Here is a 16,565-nt window from a genome sequence, read left to right as displayed (position 1 = left end):
TAAGGAGAATCAGGTCAGCCATGCTGCGTGTTCTCCTTTCAGTGTATACCCAATTTCAGGTCCTAGGCCCCTACCCTGTCCCTGACTTAGAGTCTTCCTGGTACCCCCGTTACTCCAAGACTGAAATTCTGCCTTTCCCCCAACCCCAGTCATTTCAGGGACCGTGTCCTCATATGATGCTAGGCAGTGTATAGAAACAAAAATATACCTGACGTTTGTCACTGTGTACTTAATCTATACTGGACAATGGTGTATGTTCATGGATAAAAGTATATTATAACACCCTTTACGAGAAAAAAATTTGGTCTTCTAACAGAAACAAGACTTCAGTACATTAAACTTAACAACTATGATTTACTGTAAATTATATTGAGTATAATTAAATGTTAAAATATATAGTTCAGTCATTAAGTGCTTAGATGGAAGATTATATCTACCAGACACATGTGCTGAGCCTTGAAGGTTATACAGAATTTGCCTAAGTAGGCCAGGATGGTAGCTCATGCCTGTAATCCCATAATCTCAGCACTTTGGGAGGCCAAGGCGGGAGGATCGCTGGAGCCCAGGAGTTCAAGACCAGCCTGGTTAACATAACGAGACCCCATCTCTACCAGAAAAAAAACGAAAAGAATTCCAGTTGAGGGTGTTACTGTTGTTATGAGGAAAGCAGCTAGTGTGGGTTGCAGAGAAATGGGAGAGAAGGTCAGACAGATGAAGGCACCAGATTGAGGAAGACCCGAAAAGCCACACTGAGGTTGTGGAGTTTTATCAAGAGGACAGCAGAGAACATCTGATGCTACTTTATGTAGGTTAGTGAAAAATATGTTGTCATAGAATAATGATGGGCTAAAACCCAGAAGTTAAAGGTTCCTGTTTCAATCCTGCCATTTATTAACTAGGAGACCTCGGAGTCGTCATATAAAATCAGTGAGCCTATGTATTTGACAAATGACAAGTACATATCACAGAGATGTCATGAGGATAAAGTGAGAAAATAGTTGTGAAAAATGTTTTGAAAGTCATACATAAGGTTCTCCACAAATATAAGAAATTGCAATGATATTATAACAGTGGTGATGCAGGAAAATTATGCTCGCAGGCATAAGCAAAATGAATTGTAATGGGCAAAGCTAAACAGCAGAGACAGCTCATTTCAGTAGCACAGTGGGGTGGTTTGAATGTATGTGTTTCTCCAAAATTCGTTATGTTGGAACCTAATTCCCAAGGTGATGATATTAGAAGGTGGAGCCTTTCGGAGGTGGCTCTGCCTTTATGAATGGGATTCATGCCCTTTTTGCCTAGAGCCCCTTTTGCCCTTCCATCTCTTCCGCTCTGTGAGGACTCCGTGTTTGTCCCTTCTTTGCCCTTCTGCCGTATGAGAAGGCAGCAAGAATGCGTCATTTGTGAGGAACAGGGCTCTCGCCAGACACTGAATATTGTGGCACCTTGATCTTGGACTTCCCAGCCTCTAGGACCATAAAAAATAAGTGTTTATTGTTTATAAATTACACAGTCTAAGGTATTTTGTTTTAGCAGCCTGAATGGACTAAGATACATGTGAATGAATGGAAAAGGGCCTCTACCATGCTATGTATGGATTACCAACTGAGGAATAACTCAAACACAATAAGAAATCCACAATAAAACCGTATTGAACATATATCCTTATGCTTCTTAGCTGATACAAATACCACCTCATGATCATCGTTGTAAACATCCTTTCTAAATGTACTGTATGGTACCTTCTGAATAAAGGGAAGCTTGCCTTTTTGCAAACTCAGCCAGGGGTAAGGTGTATAGCAGAATGCAGGAGCTCATTTTCATCTTCATTGCTTCCATTGCTACCCCTGCACAACTCTGTGATTTATCTCTGGATGTCTTATTACAGCTCTCCAGTACTCGGTTCCTTTATAATGATGGAAAAAGAACTAACAGGGTAAAACTTTGGGCAAATAGTACTGCTTAGCAATTTAAAATATTGCTTGGAAAAAGAAAAGCAGGTCTTTATGTTTGCCCCTGCACTATGGATTTTCTGCTTATTATTTCCTTGTGTCTTTTATCTTCCCATTAAAGCATGAAAATAGTTCATGTGTCTCCCCATCTGTTCACCACATTAATTGCCCTGGGCATGAAGAACTTTCTTCAGTATAGGTCTTCTTCCTCTTTGTGGTTTAAGTCCATTACATACCCCAGCTGCTTTACGGTTTGACATCTTAATCTTCTTATTGGTTTTGGGGTATGTCCTTGGTGCCAGCTAAGCAGGTTAGGTATGGTGACTGAGGTGACCCTTAGCTCCTTTGATAAAAAGCATGCAGGGCTTTTTCTGCAGATAATGAATCTTGGGTGGTGATTTGGACTTTTCAAGTTGAAAAGCAGGTATATATCAATTGTTCTATTAAACAACATGTATTGAGCACTGCTATCTGTCTGTGGTGGTCCCGGTGGGGGCCACAGAGACACAGGGCATTGTTCCTACTCAAAAAAGTAGTGGTGTGTTAGAAAAGATGAAATTGAGTCAGAAGGTCTAGTTCTGCAGCTAACTTGCCTCATAGCCTTGCTTTAGCTTCTTTTTCTATAAAATGAAGGGATTGAACCTGAACAATGGTTTTCGAGCAGTGTTTCTGAAAGATTCTTGGCACTTAGGACCTGTCACAGAGGGCTGAGCTTAGGCTCCTAAGGTCTTCAAAGTGCTGCAAGTCTCTCTCTTGTATATATTAGGTTTCCATATAAAATTTCAAATAAAGGTCTTCAGAGCTGAAAGTATTTGCAAGCAAGTAGACTAAATGGGTTCTAGCATTTCTTTCAATTCTCATTTTCTGTGAGCCTACAGCTACAACAAAATATAACAACATAAATAAGTTTGTGCAAGGTTTTGTGATATAGAATTCAGTATCCGTTGTTCAACAAGTACTGACTAAATTCCTTGTCGATTGGAGAATGTCATCGCTTCTGAACGTCATAGCTGTCTTCAGGTAGGTACCTTATGGACTTGGATCACCATATATATGTGGAATTTAATATGGTTGGTTGTCCTGGAAAATATAGAAAAGTAAAAAACAAAACAAAAAAAAGAAAAGAAAAAGAAAAAATTGTTAACAAACACTTTACCTAAAGAGAATCACTCTTACACTTCTTCTGATTTATTTTCCTTCTAGGCTACGTTCTTGTACATCATGATATTTTAACATAGTTTTGAAATACACACACACACTGAGTTTATCCTGGCTTTCTGTTTAACCCTAGAATATAGATTTTTTTCTAAGTGCCCCAAGAGAAGAGACAGTATCTATTCTCTAGCAATATGTATCCAACACATTGCTCAATGCCTGGACAATGGTAGGTGCTCAATGAATATTCACTAATGAAATTACTTGTTAAATAAATATCATGCAAATATAAAAATGTATGTTTCTGACTGTTCTCTAATATTAAAAGCTTCTGTTGCTTATCTTCTAAAGCTGACTGTAGGCATGTGTAACCCAGCAGCTCCACTCCTGTGAATACTCAGCAGAAATGCATGCATTTATTCACTGAAAGACATGCTGTAGAGTGTTATAGGACCAATACTAATAATAGGAAGAACGAGAAACTACCCAAGCGCCTATCAACCTAAGTTGAGATAAATATGTGGATTCACACAAGGAATGCAAAGCAGCAATGGTAATGAGCAATCCACAAGCCAGATACAAAAGAGTGCATGCTACGTGATTCCATTTACATAAAGTACAGGAAAAACCAAGTCAGGATAGGGAGCATGAGAAGAATTCTAGATGCTGCTGTTGGATTTCTTGATCTGGATGCTGGTTTACTTGGTTGTGTCCATTTTTCAAAAACTCATCAAGTGTTAAAATGTGGCTGTTCTTTGACCCAGCGATTTAGGTATTCAGACTTTATATTCAAGCAGCTATAAAATGGACCTTCCAAAGATTAAGTCACTAAAGAACATGTGTTGTGTATATACTGTGCACCATGAAGAAATACCTAAGGATGTACAAAAAATATTAGTGAGTAATGGTGTTTATTACAGTTATAATAAGTTACAAACATGGAGAAAAATGAAAGCCAACTCAACTCTCCCACAGTAGGAGCATATGTACAATAATTCCGCCTTCCTGCTCCTTACCCCTTTGTGTTTCTGCTCCCCTACTCATCCCCAGGCAACCACTAATCTGCTTCCTGTCACTATATATTAGTTTACATTTTCTAGAATTTTATATAATGGAATCATACAGTATATTCTCTTTTTTATCTGCCTTTTTTAACTCAACATAATTATTCTGATTAACTCAGATTCCTCTATGTTATAGCATGTACAAATGCTCTAACATTCCTTTTTATTGCCAAGTTAATTCCTTTTTATCGCCAAGTGGCATTCCATTGTTTGGATATACCACAATTTGTTTATCCCCTCTTGATGGATATTTGGATTGTTTCCTATGTGGGGCTTCTGTGAATATTCTAGATGTCTTTCATTTTTGTTGGGCATGTTTTCATTTCTCTTGGGTAAATACCTAGGAGTGAAATGGCTGGATCCTAAGGTAGATGTATGCTTAACTTTTTAAGCAATTACCCAAGTGTTTTCCAAAGTTGCATTCCCGTCAGCAGTATATGAGGTCCCCTTCTGCCACATCCTTGCCAACAGTTAGCATATAGTGTCTTTGTAGCTTTAGCTAATGTAATAGGTGCTTAGCACTACAGTTTAAAACATGTATCTTTCTTTATTTTTTATTTATTTATTTATTTTTTGAGATGGAGTCTCTGTCGCCCAGGCTGGAGTGCAGTGGCGTGATCTCGGCTCACTGCAAACTCTGCCTCCTGGGTTCAAGAGATTCTCCTGCCTCAGCCTCCTAAGTAGTCGGGATTACAGGTGCCCGCCACCAGGTCCAGCTAATTTTTTTTTGTATTTTTAGTACAGATGGGGTTTCACCATATCGACCAGGCTGGTCTTGAACTCCTGACCTCAAGTGACCCACCTGCCTCAGCGTCCCTAAGTGCTGGGATTACAGGCTTAAAACATGCGTCTTTCTTAATAACTAGTTTTGCAGCACATTTTTTTCATGTGCTTATTTACCATTTGTATATCTACTTTGTGAAATGTTCATTTCTCAGTTTTTAATTAGATTATTTGTTTACTTATATTAAGTTGGGTGAGTTTCAAAATATATTTTGGATTCAAATGCTGTGTTAGGTATAGAATTTATCAATATCTTCTCCAAGTTTATAGCTTATAATTTCAGTCTCTTAAAAGTATCTTTGGAAGGGCAGATTTTTAAATTTTTATTTTATTTTAGTTTTAGAGACAGGGCCTTGCTATATTGCCCAGGCTGAACTCCTGGGCTCAAGAGATCCACCTGCCTCAGTCTCCCGAGTAGCTAGGGCTATAGACATGCATCACTGTGCATAGGAATATACAGTTTTTTTTTAACCATCGTTTGTTGAAAAGTTTAACATTTCCTCACTAAATTGCCTTTACATCTTTGGTCAAAAATCAGTTGTCAGTATATACATGAGCTGGACTCTGTACTGTTTATCTTTCTTGTCTTCTGATTTATCTTTTACCTAGTTATTTTTATGCCAATACTGCACTGTATTACTTGATTCTGCACCTTTATAACACTTAAAGTCAGATAGTGTTATTTCTCCAATTTTGTTCATCTTTTAAAAACCTGTTTTGGCAACTTTAGATACTTCGCAGTTTCATATGAATTTGAGAATCAGTCAACTTCAGCAAAACTGCCTGATGAGAATTTGATTGGGATTGTGTTGAATCTATAAGTCAGTTTGGGTAGTATTAATAACAACATTGAGTCTTCCAACCCATGTATATGGTATATCTCTTCAATTATTTAGGTTATTTTTTATTTCTCTTATAATTGTTTTGTAGTTTTCAGTGTACAGATCTTTCACATCTTTTGTCAGATTTATCCCTAAGTATGTTCTATTTGACAAATGGTGTCATTTTTATAATTTTAATTTTCAGTTGTTTGCCTCTGTTACATAGAAAGAAGTTGATTTTTATATATTGATGTATCCTGCAATCTTTCTGGACTCACTAGATCTAGTAGACCCCATCATTTTTAATGATAGCTTTATTGAGATATAATTCACATACCAAAAAAATTCACCCTTTTAAAGTATACAACTCAGTGTTTTTTACTATATTCACAGTGTCGTGCAACCATCCCACTATCCAATTTTAGAGTTTTCATCACCCTTGAAACAAATTGATACTCAGTAGCAATCACTCCCCATTCCTCCCCTCCGATAGCCCCTGGCAATCACTGACCTGTTTTCTGTCCCCTGGTTTTGCCTTATCAGAATATCAGAATAAATGGAATTACTCTGGCTTCTTTCACATAGCATAATGTGAAGGTTCATCCATATTGTAGCATGAATAAGTACTTCATTTCTCTTTATGACTGAATAATATTTTCCATTGTGTGGATCTATATAACATCTTGTTTTTTTATTTATCAGTTGATGGATATTTATTTAGGCTGTTCCCACTTACTAACAATGATAACAGTGCTATGAACATTGTGTGGTGATTCCATCAATTTTTAAACTCTGTTTGTTATAATAAAAATATTATTTTTGTAAAAGGGGAAAATAGTGAAACAAAGCTTAGAGAAGAATGATTAAAGAGTCAACCAAGAATGGTTAAAGAGCCAGGATTTGATAGGGTAAAGGAAAGGCAGGGAGTAGGACAAAGGTAACCACAAGGTTTAAAGCCTTAGTGGTACTAGAAATTGGGAACCGGTGGGGGTATTGATTAATTCGTTTTCATATGACAATTATATATGATGGGACTTCAAGTGAAAATGTTTCAGTAGACAACTGGAACATAAGTAGAAGACTAAAGCTGAAAATATAGGCTTAGAAATTAGTATAGCGGTGCTATAAAGCCAAGGGAACTGATTTTCTGCTAAGCACAAACAGGAGTTTAAGCAAGATACACCCTCTGTTCCACCTCCAATCTAATTCATAGGGTAGAGTCCTGTTGTGTTTAAGGGCATGTTTTCAACAATTCATTGCATTTGTATGCATATTGTGATATAGTAGACTTTAACGTGTCTACAAACTATGGATTTTAAAAGAAATAAAATGCTTTACCCTATATTCACATGATTGGATCCTTAAAGATACAGTGGGAGTAGGGGAAAAAAATTGTAAAAACTCCTGTTAAGTCTTATCTGACCAAATGCCATAAAGCAATACATCTTGGGGGTATTTGTCAAGTCAGAGCTTTCATCAGAAACAGATAAGACATCTAAAGACATCTAAACCATTTAAGGATTCTGTTTAGGAACAACGAAATATTACAGAACTTAGAAACTTTCATTTTGTGAGATGTCTATGGGAAGATAATTTTAGAGGTTATTTTTATTTCCTTGGGGAAACAAGAAAGAGATTAGCATGCTCTGTAGTGCTACAGACTCATTAAATACCAGCTCACATCTCTGTCAGTAAAAGCTAAGTTTTTTGAGTAGTGGAATTGCTCTCTTTGAACAAAGGTATCAGACAAACCATTTATCTAGAACTCACGGTTGCACAAGTGTACAGTCTCTCAGGACAGTGGCAGCAAAGTACTAATTGAAAGTCATACACTACATGCTCAGAGTAGAAAGTACGATCATGTCCAGATTAGTCTGTTAACTGCTCCCACATCCACAAATCCTCATTGTTGATAGTAGATTCAGCTTTTGAAACAAAGGTCTAAGCAACCGTACAGGGAAAAATGGATTGGTTTGGCTATAGAAAATTTAAAACTTTTATGATCCCATTCACACAGGAAAAGACAAAACTACATGTATCTATGTCTGTGTAGATGCACATACAAGACACGGGTTGGGAAGGAGGAGTTCAAGAGAGCATGCTTTCTCTGGCCAGAGTTTTAAGACAAGAACATATTTACCTACTGTGGGTATGCCCTGCCCACCATCTGTGCATGAATCTGAGCCTCCACCACAGCCTGAGTTATCTGGGCTGGGTAGCTGTGGCTATTAAGAACTGAATTGTGTCCTCAAAAAATGCTATGTTGGAATCTTAGTCCCCAGGACCTCAGAATGTGACCTTACTTAATAAAAACAGGGCCTTTGCAGAGGTGATGCAGTTACAGTAAGGTCATTAGGGTGGGCCCTAATCCAGAATGACTGAGGTCCTTAAAAGGGGACTTTGGAGAGAAAAACATGCTGAAGGAAGAGGATGCGAAGGCCGTGCGAAGAGACTGGAGTGATGTGTCTGCAAGCCAAAGAACACCAAAAATCGTCAGCCACCATCTGAAGCTGGAAGAGGAAAGGAGAGATCTTCCCCTAGGGCCTTCAGAGGGAACACAGCCTTGATCTCAGACCTCCCCGCTAAGAACTGTGGGAGAATCGACATCTTTTGTTTAAGCCTCGCATGTTGTGGTACTTTATTGCGGCAGCCTGAGCAAACACAGTGGCTAAGGAAACTAATTTCAATCAGAGACGATATTCAAAATTCAGCACTGAATATTGGCAGGACGAGGCGCTAAGGAGTCAGAAGAGATGTCAGCTTTGAACTACTCACACAGGTGGGCCACTGTGGGGCACAGAGATGATGTATGGAAACCAGGAGTCACATAGGACGATGGCTCAATGACATGAGAAAACAGGGTGGAGAGAAGGAAACTAAAGAATGCTCAATACCCTGAAAATGGGCAGCAAAAGAAAGATTAATTTAGATGCAACCAATAAAAATATTTTCAAAGACTAAAAAAAAAAAAAAAAGAAAAAACTTTTGTGCTGCAAAATATGCCATGAGAAGAGTTAAAAAGCAAACAGAAAAAAATATATTTGCAGCATATTACAAATGTTTATATTTTAAATATGTTAAAAATGCATAACTTCAGACCATTTTCCACCAATCAGAGATGGGGAGGGATGTGTTGTTGGTGAAGATTCAGGGAAATCTCATGCATCACTTTTTGGAGTATGAATTGCTATAACCCCTTTGGAATGTAATTTAGCAATGTATATCAACATTTCAGTTCACACCGACCCAGCAATCCCATCCTTTGGAATTTATGCTATAGAGATAAAAGCATCAGTGCCTAAGATGTATGAACATCTTTATTTATTTTAACATTGCTTATAGTGATATAAAAGAAAAAACCTGGAATAGCTGAAATGTCCATTAATGGGGGAAAGGTTGAAAGAATGAGTTAAATTTAAATATGTGGCCTGGAGGGATATCTATGATATATATAACAAAATGAAGAAAACAAATTATAGAATGAGTTATAGATTATAATTCCTTTTTATTAAAATGAAACCAATATGCATTAATATATTTGTGTAAATAAATACATAATTTAAAGAGACCCAGGCATGAGCCATGATGACTATGATTAATCTAGCTTTTTATAGAATAAATCCACTTGTATACATTTAAGTCCTATAAAAAATTAGAAAGATGGACCTTAGGTTCAAAGAATTGGGTTGATTATAAATTTTGATTCATGACTCACCAGCTTGTCAGTAAATGCAGCTTCACGTTATCACTTTTTTTGACTACCTGTTATTGATTATGTGCTATAAAGTATTTAATCATTTGCCTGTTGCTGAACATTTTAAATGGTTTCACAATATTTAGTTTTAGAAAGAATGCCATGTAACCATATTTTTGAACACTTTCTAAGTATTTTCCTAACAGAAATTCCTAGAATTGAAATTTCTAGGTTAAAAGATATTACATATATATATATATATATATATACACACACACACGTAGATAGAGCGATGGATGAATCAGTCAGTAGATATAAATATAGGCATATATGTGTAGTATGTATAGATATAGGAGATATGTATAGATATAACCCAGCAATATATACTTCCATATATTATAAATATGATATTTATAACATGAAAATATATGTGTTATATGTATTGTGTAATCTAGTTATCTAGTGCTGTATAACAAATTACCTCTGAATTAATTGTTTATCTATCCATCCAGATATAGAAATATCTTTTAACCCAGCAGTCTACATAATTTTCTAGTTATCCAGTGCTACATAACAAACTGTTCCAAAACTGAGTACTTAAAACAACAACCACATTTAATTTACTCATGAATCTGCAGTCCAGATAGGGCTCAGTCAAGACGACTTATTCCAATTGACATTGGCTGGGGAGGCTTGAAGGCTGCAGACTGGAATCTTCTGAAGGCTCTTTCACTCACGTGTGTGTTGCCAGTGCTGGGAAGGTGGTGAATAATGGGGAGCTAGAACAGCTAGGACAGCTGGCGTCCCTCTGGCATCTTTCTCTATATGTGGTCTCTCTACATGTCGGCTTCAGGGTAGCTGGACTTCTTACATGGCCACTTGGGGCTTCAAAGCCTTGTGTCCCCATAGAGCTGTAGGTGGAAGCATTGTCCCCTTTTCTAACTTAGCCTTGGAAACTGTGCAGCATACCTTCCACCACAGTCACAGGCCCACCCAGGTGGAGAAAGACACACAGACTCCCACCTGTCAATGGAGCAGCATCAACAACTCATTGTAAGAACATGGAGAGGATGGATATAGCGGTGCAGCCATTTTTGGAAAATACAATCTGCCACGTCATTTTAGGACTTTTGATACATATTGCCAAATAGCCACTCTAGATACTGTACAATGATGAAAATGATTCTTCCTGAAACTGCTAAAGCAGGATGTTATTACTCTTTTTCTGTCTTTGCCAATCTGACTTTTTTTTTAGAAGATGGTATTTCATTTTGTAAATTTACTTTTTTGGTTGCCACTGTTGTTGAAAATATTTGTACCTGTGTACTGGCCATTTTGATTTCTTTTGTGAGCTGCCTGTTTACATCCTTCCTGAAATTTGTAGTTAGAGTTTTAAAGATCAGTTAGTTCAAAATCCCCCCTTTCACTGATTAGGAAATGGAGTCACCAAGAGCCCCAAGTTCAGAGTTTTCTAAACTTATGGAAAGATTCCATCAGCACTTCAGGCGGGGTGCAATGGCTCATGCCTATAATCCCAGCACTTTGGGAGGCCAAGGCGGGCAGATCACTTGGAGTCAGGAATTCGAGACCAGCCTGGCCAAAGTGGTGAAACCGTGTCTCTACTAAAAATACAAAAATTAGCTGGGTATGGTGGTACGTGCCTGTAATCTCAGCTACTCAGGAGGCTGAGGCAGGAGAATGGCTTGAACCTGGGAGGCGGAGGTTGCAGTGAGTCAAGATGGTGCCACTGCACTTCCTGCCTGCACGACAGGCTCAAAAAATGATAATAATAATTATTATTTAATAATAATATTATAGAACTTAGAAACTTTCATTTTGTGAGATGTCTATGGTAAGATAATTTTAGAGGTTATTTTTATTTCCTTGGGGAAACAAGAAAGAGATTAGCATGGCCTGGTGAAGTGCGTGTCATCGTGCTCCATTCGCAGACATGGAGACTGGCCTTTAATGTCAGAGTACATGTTGACATGTCTCATCCAAGAATGTTTTCATCCAAGAATGATACAGAGAGCCATCAAAACCTCCCTCTCCCCTAAGTTTAGCTGAAATGAGATGACCTAGATGTCATCTCATTGCATTTAATAAGCAGGACTGAACCTGGAGCAAATTCAGGTTGTCTTTGCACCTTAAAAACAAGTGTCTAAATCTAGAAATAGGATAGATATTGTCAAGTTAAATCAACCTTTGTGATAACAAAGTTAGCCATCTTCAGAGTCAGTGAGCATTCAGCTTCCCCGTGTCCTGGGACCCCCGCTCCCACCCCCTGCCCCAGACTCTTATGTGTTAACAACACCAGACTAACACAAAAAGCTTTATCTTATAATTACCTCAAAATTATAGACTTCTAGAATATGCACACTTTAGATAGTACAGATGAACATCTGTTCTGCTGATGTTTGTGTGTGAAATGAATGAGATGAAAGTCAGGAGGAATGATTAAGCCTGGGACAGGTTTTTTTAACAGGACTTTTAAAAGGCCATTGAATTCCAGATATTTTAATTTCAATTATTCTTTTTTTATTCATACATCTCATATGCTCCAGACAAATACTAGACACTGATAATACAGAGCTGTAAGACATAGTATTCATTTATTAAATGTGTATGTATACTTTTCCTTGTTCCAAAAGGCATATGAAATGGGTTATAATAAATGGCATTATTTCCCACCTCAGGAAGTGGGGAAGATCAAGGAGGACGTGGACAAAAAACCCCATGATAGAGATATGCCAGAGGATTGCCTTGTAGCATGTGGAGGTTAGGTAGGGGGATTCCTAACACAGACTGGGGAGGGGGAGTAGGGTACCGCAGAGAAATTCCTCGGAGGAACAAATTACACAAAACTCATCAACACCGTTTTCCTGTATTGTGCATTTTTTCCTGTTTGCCTTTTTTTCTGGCATTAGGAGGCCAATCACAATTTTAAGCAGAGCTCAGACACAGTTGCTCTTCTGTTTAGCCAACTTGCATGGCTGATCCTTTTCTTTTTCTTAAATTCAGGGCCTCACTTTGTCACGCAGGCAAGAGTGCAGTAGCATGATCGCAACTCACTGCAGCCTCAAACTCCTGAGTTCAAGTGATCCTCCTGCCTCAGCCTCCCTAGTAGCTGGGACTGCAAGCATGCGCCATCACACTTGGCTAATTTTTTTTGTACAAACAGGATCTTGCTGTATTGCCCAGGCTGGTCTCAAACTCTACCTCAAGCAGTCCTCCCAAAGCACTAGGATTACAGGCATAAGCCGCCACACCTATCTTGATCTTCAAAAGGAAGATTCTTAGGTTTGTCTTCTGTGACTTCAGGCCGTTCCTTAAACTTATTTCAGAAACTTATTCTTATGTGTCTGGTGAGCTGTGCTGCACCCACAAGAGTCCCACTGTGCAGCTGTGATTAAGTCCATCCACACACCCACCAGGTTTGCAGATGCCCTGCCACGCTGTCAGCATGATGGATGGGCCTGCATTACAGTGGCTGCAGTGGGGGAAAGCAGGAAAGGAGCTCAGAGCGTTATCAGCTGTTCAGCCTACAAAGTCCGTGTTACAGTAATTGCCATTTTCTTTTGTGTTTCTGGTTGACATATGGAAAAGGGCAGACTATAAATTGCTCATGAAATTTTCCTAAGCTCTTCACTGCAGTGTGGTTATTCAGTACAGGGCTTGTGTGCTTTCTGGATCCCTTAGTCCTCATTTCTAACTTGAGTGGATTTCTGTTTATTGCAACCAAAGGGCCTTGAGTAAACGAAATACTGAAAGCACAAGTTTATACATCTTTTTATCTGACCATCAATCAATGGTTCAATTCTCCAAGATAAACTTTAGTTTCTGAAATTCTGTTTCATTGAGTCTCATAGAAGTTTTCTATGCTTGCTCAATTAATAAAGTCACCGAGAGAATGAGTGAATAAAAGCAACTAGGGTGAATTACCCCTCCCAGTTCCTCTGCCTCTAATTTCATCAAGGGACTTTTGTTTCTCTTTGGAAACCGGCATTTCTCTTATTCATTTAACAAGTGAATACATAACTAGAGACTGCTATGTTTCAGGCATGGTTAATAGATGCTAGGAATGTAAAGATAAGGAGGACATGGACCTTGCCCTCCAGGAGTTCATGGTTTAGTGGGGGAGACTGACAAAGAAATCAGAGTGCTACTGCACATAAAACATGTACAGGAAATGCAGTTTAAGGGTAACATTGGGTGCCGTGGAAACACACAGGTGCAGTACCTGATCAGCCTTTGGAAGAGCTCTTGGAGGTGATCAGGCGATCAAGGAAGGCTCCCTGTAGGAGACAGCACCTGAAATGAGTTTGGAAGGATGAGTAGGAGTGAGCCAGAGGGAGAAACTGAAGGGCGTGTTCTATGTACATGGCCTCACATGAGCAAAACTAGGAGGCTATAAGGAAGTCTGGTTCTTTCATGCCAAAATATAAAGTAAGTTTTGTTCCCCAAAAATATCTCAGAATAAAGAGAGTTGCCTTATAGATTGTTAAAAATTTTTTTATATTACAGGCTACTCTCTGATTTACTTCATTTTGAATGACAAAGTATGAAGCCTGAAACTACCTCTGTCGCTGCTAGTTTGTATGCCTATGGAGGTCATCCTAAAAGGAAGCAAAGAAATTCAGTACGGATTTAGTTAAGTACTGGGGTGGGGGATGACTTCACAATCGCAAGTCTTGAATATCATTGCCAATAAACCTTCTAAAAATCACTTGAAAATGAAATAGAATTAGTGGTTACTTTGTGGAGATCATGAGTATACAGCCACAGGATGAACGGAAAAATAAAACTGTCCTTATTTTAAGCAAATGGATATTTGCGGCTTGAGATAAAATTTCCAGTAATAGCATCGTATACAGATGAAAAAAATGTTTCCAGTTTCACGATAACAGAGTAAAGCTACTTTCACTTCCTTCTGCTCTTCCAAATCCCTTACATAATAAAGAGAACAAGATATAGACATGCAAGCTTTGGTGACACTAGGAGACGTGTAGCCCTGAACTAGGATTTATGAAGACTGAACAGTGGTGCAGGAATGGTGAGAAAGTGGTAAGGTCAAATGTACGTTCCTGCAAGGATGAGCACCCAAAGAACCCCTGAAAAGCTCAGAAAAAGACGTCGGGGGCCACAGGAGGCAGAGGCGATGGGAGGTCAAGGACAGGGATTTGAGGAGAAAATCTGTCCATGGAGCACTTGAACCCCATTTTCCTACTCCCATTCCAGATTGATAGGGAACTAAGCCTCCTCTGCCACTGCATAAAACCGGAAATTTATCCACTGGAAAAACAAAACCAGAGGACCACCAGGCTCTGAGATAGCAGGCGAGGGAGGGTAGGAACGAGGACCCTATGTGAAAATAAGGGAGTATGTGGAAGTTTGTACGCTTCACGGTGACTACGAGCAGCCTGGCGCACCAGGTAAAGGTTAGAGGGATGCACCCCCAGAGCGCCTGAGCCGCCCCAGAGAAAATCCTATAGATACTGTCATTTGAGAGTCCTGAATTTGGAGAAGCTCCTGATGTCCCCCACTATCTATTTGCCCTTTATCCTTTTTACTAATAGAACTCCCCCAAGTTTTGGCAAAGAACATGGATGGCTGGGTAGAGTCTGCCTCTCCCAGACTCCCCTACATGGGCTGTGTCCACCAGCTAAATTCTTAACAGTGGTGTGAGCAGTTTCTGCTTCATTCTCTTAAAAGAAATGTTTGTCCTTGCCTTTCTCTCGCTCTTTTCAAGAGTAGGCTGTGGATGTGGTGCCTGTGAGGGAGCCTCAAACATAGATCAAGATCAAGGCCTTAGGAGATAGTGATCAACCAAAGATCAAGGCCTTAGGGGATGGTGGAACAACAAAATAGGAAGAATAGAAAGGGTGGTAGCATCTACTTGTCCTGTGCCACTCATCAATGTAAGGAATGTTAGAAGAGAGAGAAATGAACTCCTAACTTGTTTGAGTCACTGTATTTTGGAGCCTCTTTTTTGTAGCAACTTAATCTATAAACAAATACACTATATTAAAAAACAAAACACCTGGCTTTTTGCTCAAATACTGCATTATAATTTTCTCCAAAATAGCATATTATCTAGTATAAAATAGCATTGGATTTTTTAAATGGCTTTCTTTTTTTCTTTTTGATTTTTGTGGATACATAGTAGGTTTATATATTTATGGGGTACATAAGATGTTTCGACACGGGTGTGCAATGTGAAATAAGCATCATGGAGAATGGGGTACCCATGCCCTCAAGCATTTATCCTTTGAGTTACAAACAATCCAATTACACTCTTTAAGTTATTTAAGAACGTACAATTAATGTTATTGACTACAGTCACCGTATTGTACTTTCAAATAGTAGGTCTTATTCATTCTTTCTAACTATTTTTTGTACCAATTAACCATCCCCCTCTCCCTCAAAGCCCCTTACTACCCTTCCTGGCCTCTGGAACCGTGCTTCTAATCTCTGTGTCCGTGAGTTCAAAGATAGTATATATTTAAATTGATCCAAAAGTCTTCCAAAGACTTTTCTTTTTCTCTTTTGCTGGGAGACAGGAGGATTGTCTTACTAGGAAAATGGGAGACTACCTGAGATTCAGGACCACCTTATATTGGTTTCTAGTCTAACATTCTGGGAACTTGAGAAGATTCTGAAGGCAGAAGTGTAGAGTGTGAAACAGGGAGTAGCCCTGGCTCCCATCAAAATTTACATAATGGAGGTTCCCTAAAACCAGGAGGGGGGTTCATATGCTGGCAATGATGTTATGGGCCTGATAATGATCCCCAGAATTTTGGTGTGAGCACCTGGATGACTTATGCTACCATTTTGTGAAGTAATCATAAGGTGTTACACGTTTAGGAAAGAACATGATGGGTTTAGTTTTAGACATACGGAGGTACCTATGGACATCCAAGTAGAGGTCCAGGCTACAGATCCAAAGCTTATATTGGCTTTTGATATAGATGTATTCTTTACTTTATTGCTAAAATTCAGCTAGCATATGTCAGGGTGGCTGTGTCAGTTGGTAAAATTCTGAAATACTCTGTACTCATTGATAAATGGTCATTTCCTTCAGACTCCCAAGTGCCTC

General features: G+C 38.8%; 1 protein-coding gene across 3 annotated transcripts in view; it reads left to right on the top strand.

The window, feature by feature from the left end:
- Positions 1-16,565, top strand: part of CRACD (capping protein inhibiting regulator of actin dynamics) — a 299,860-nt gene that overhangs the window by 181,544 nt on the left and 101,751 nt on the right. The gene's annotated exons all lie outside the window — the stretch shown is intronic.

The sequence above is a fragment of the Symphalangus syndactylus genome, chromosome 10, assembly GCF_028878055.3.
Source record: "Symphalangus syndactylus isolate Jambi chromosome 10, NHGRI_mSymSyn1-v2.1_pri, whole genome shotgun sequence".
Classification (NCBI taxonomy): Eukaryota; Metazoa; Chordata; class Mammalia; order Primates; family Hylobatidae; genus Symphalangus; species Symphalangus syndactylus.
The sequence above is the reverse complement of the archived record's forward strand: the minus strand, read 5'-3'. Positions and strand labels throughout refer to the sequence as shown.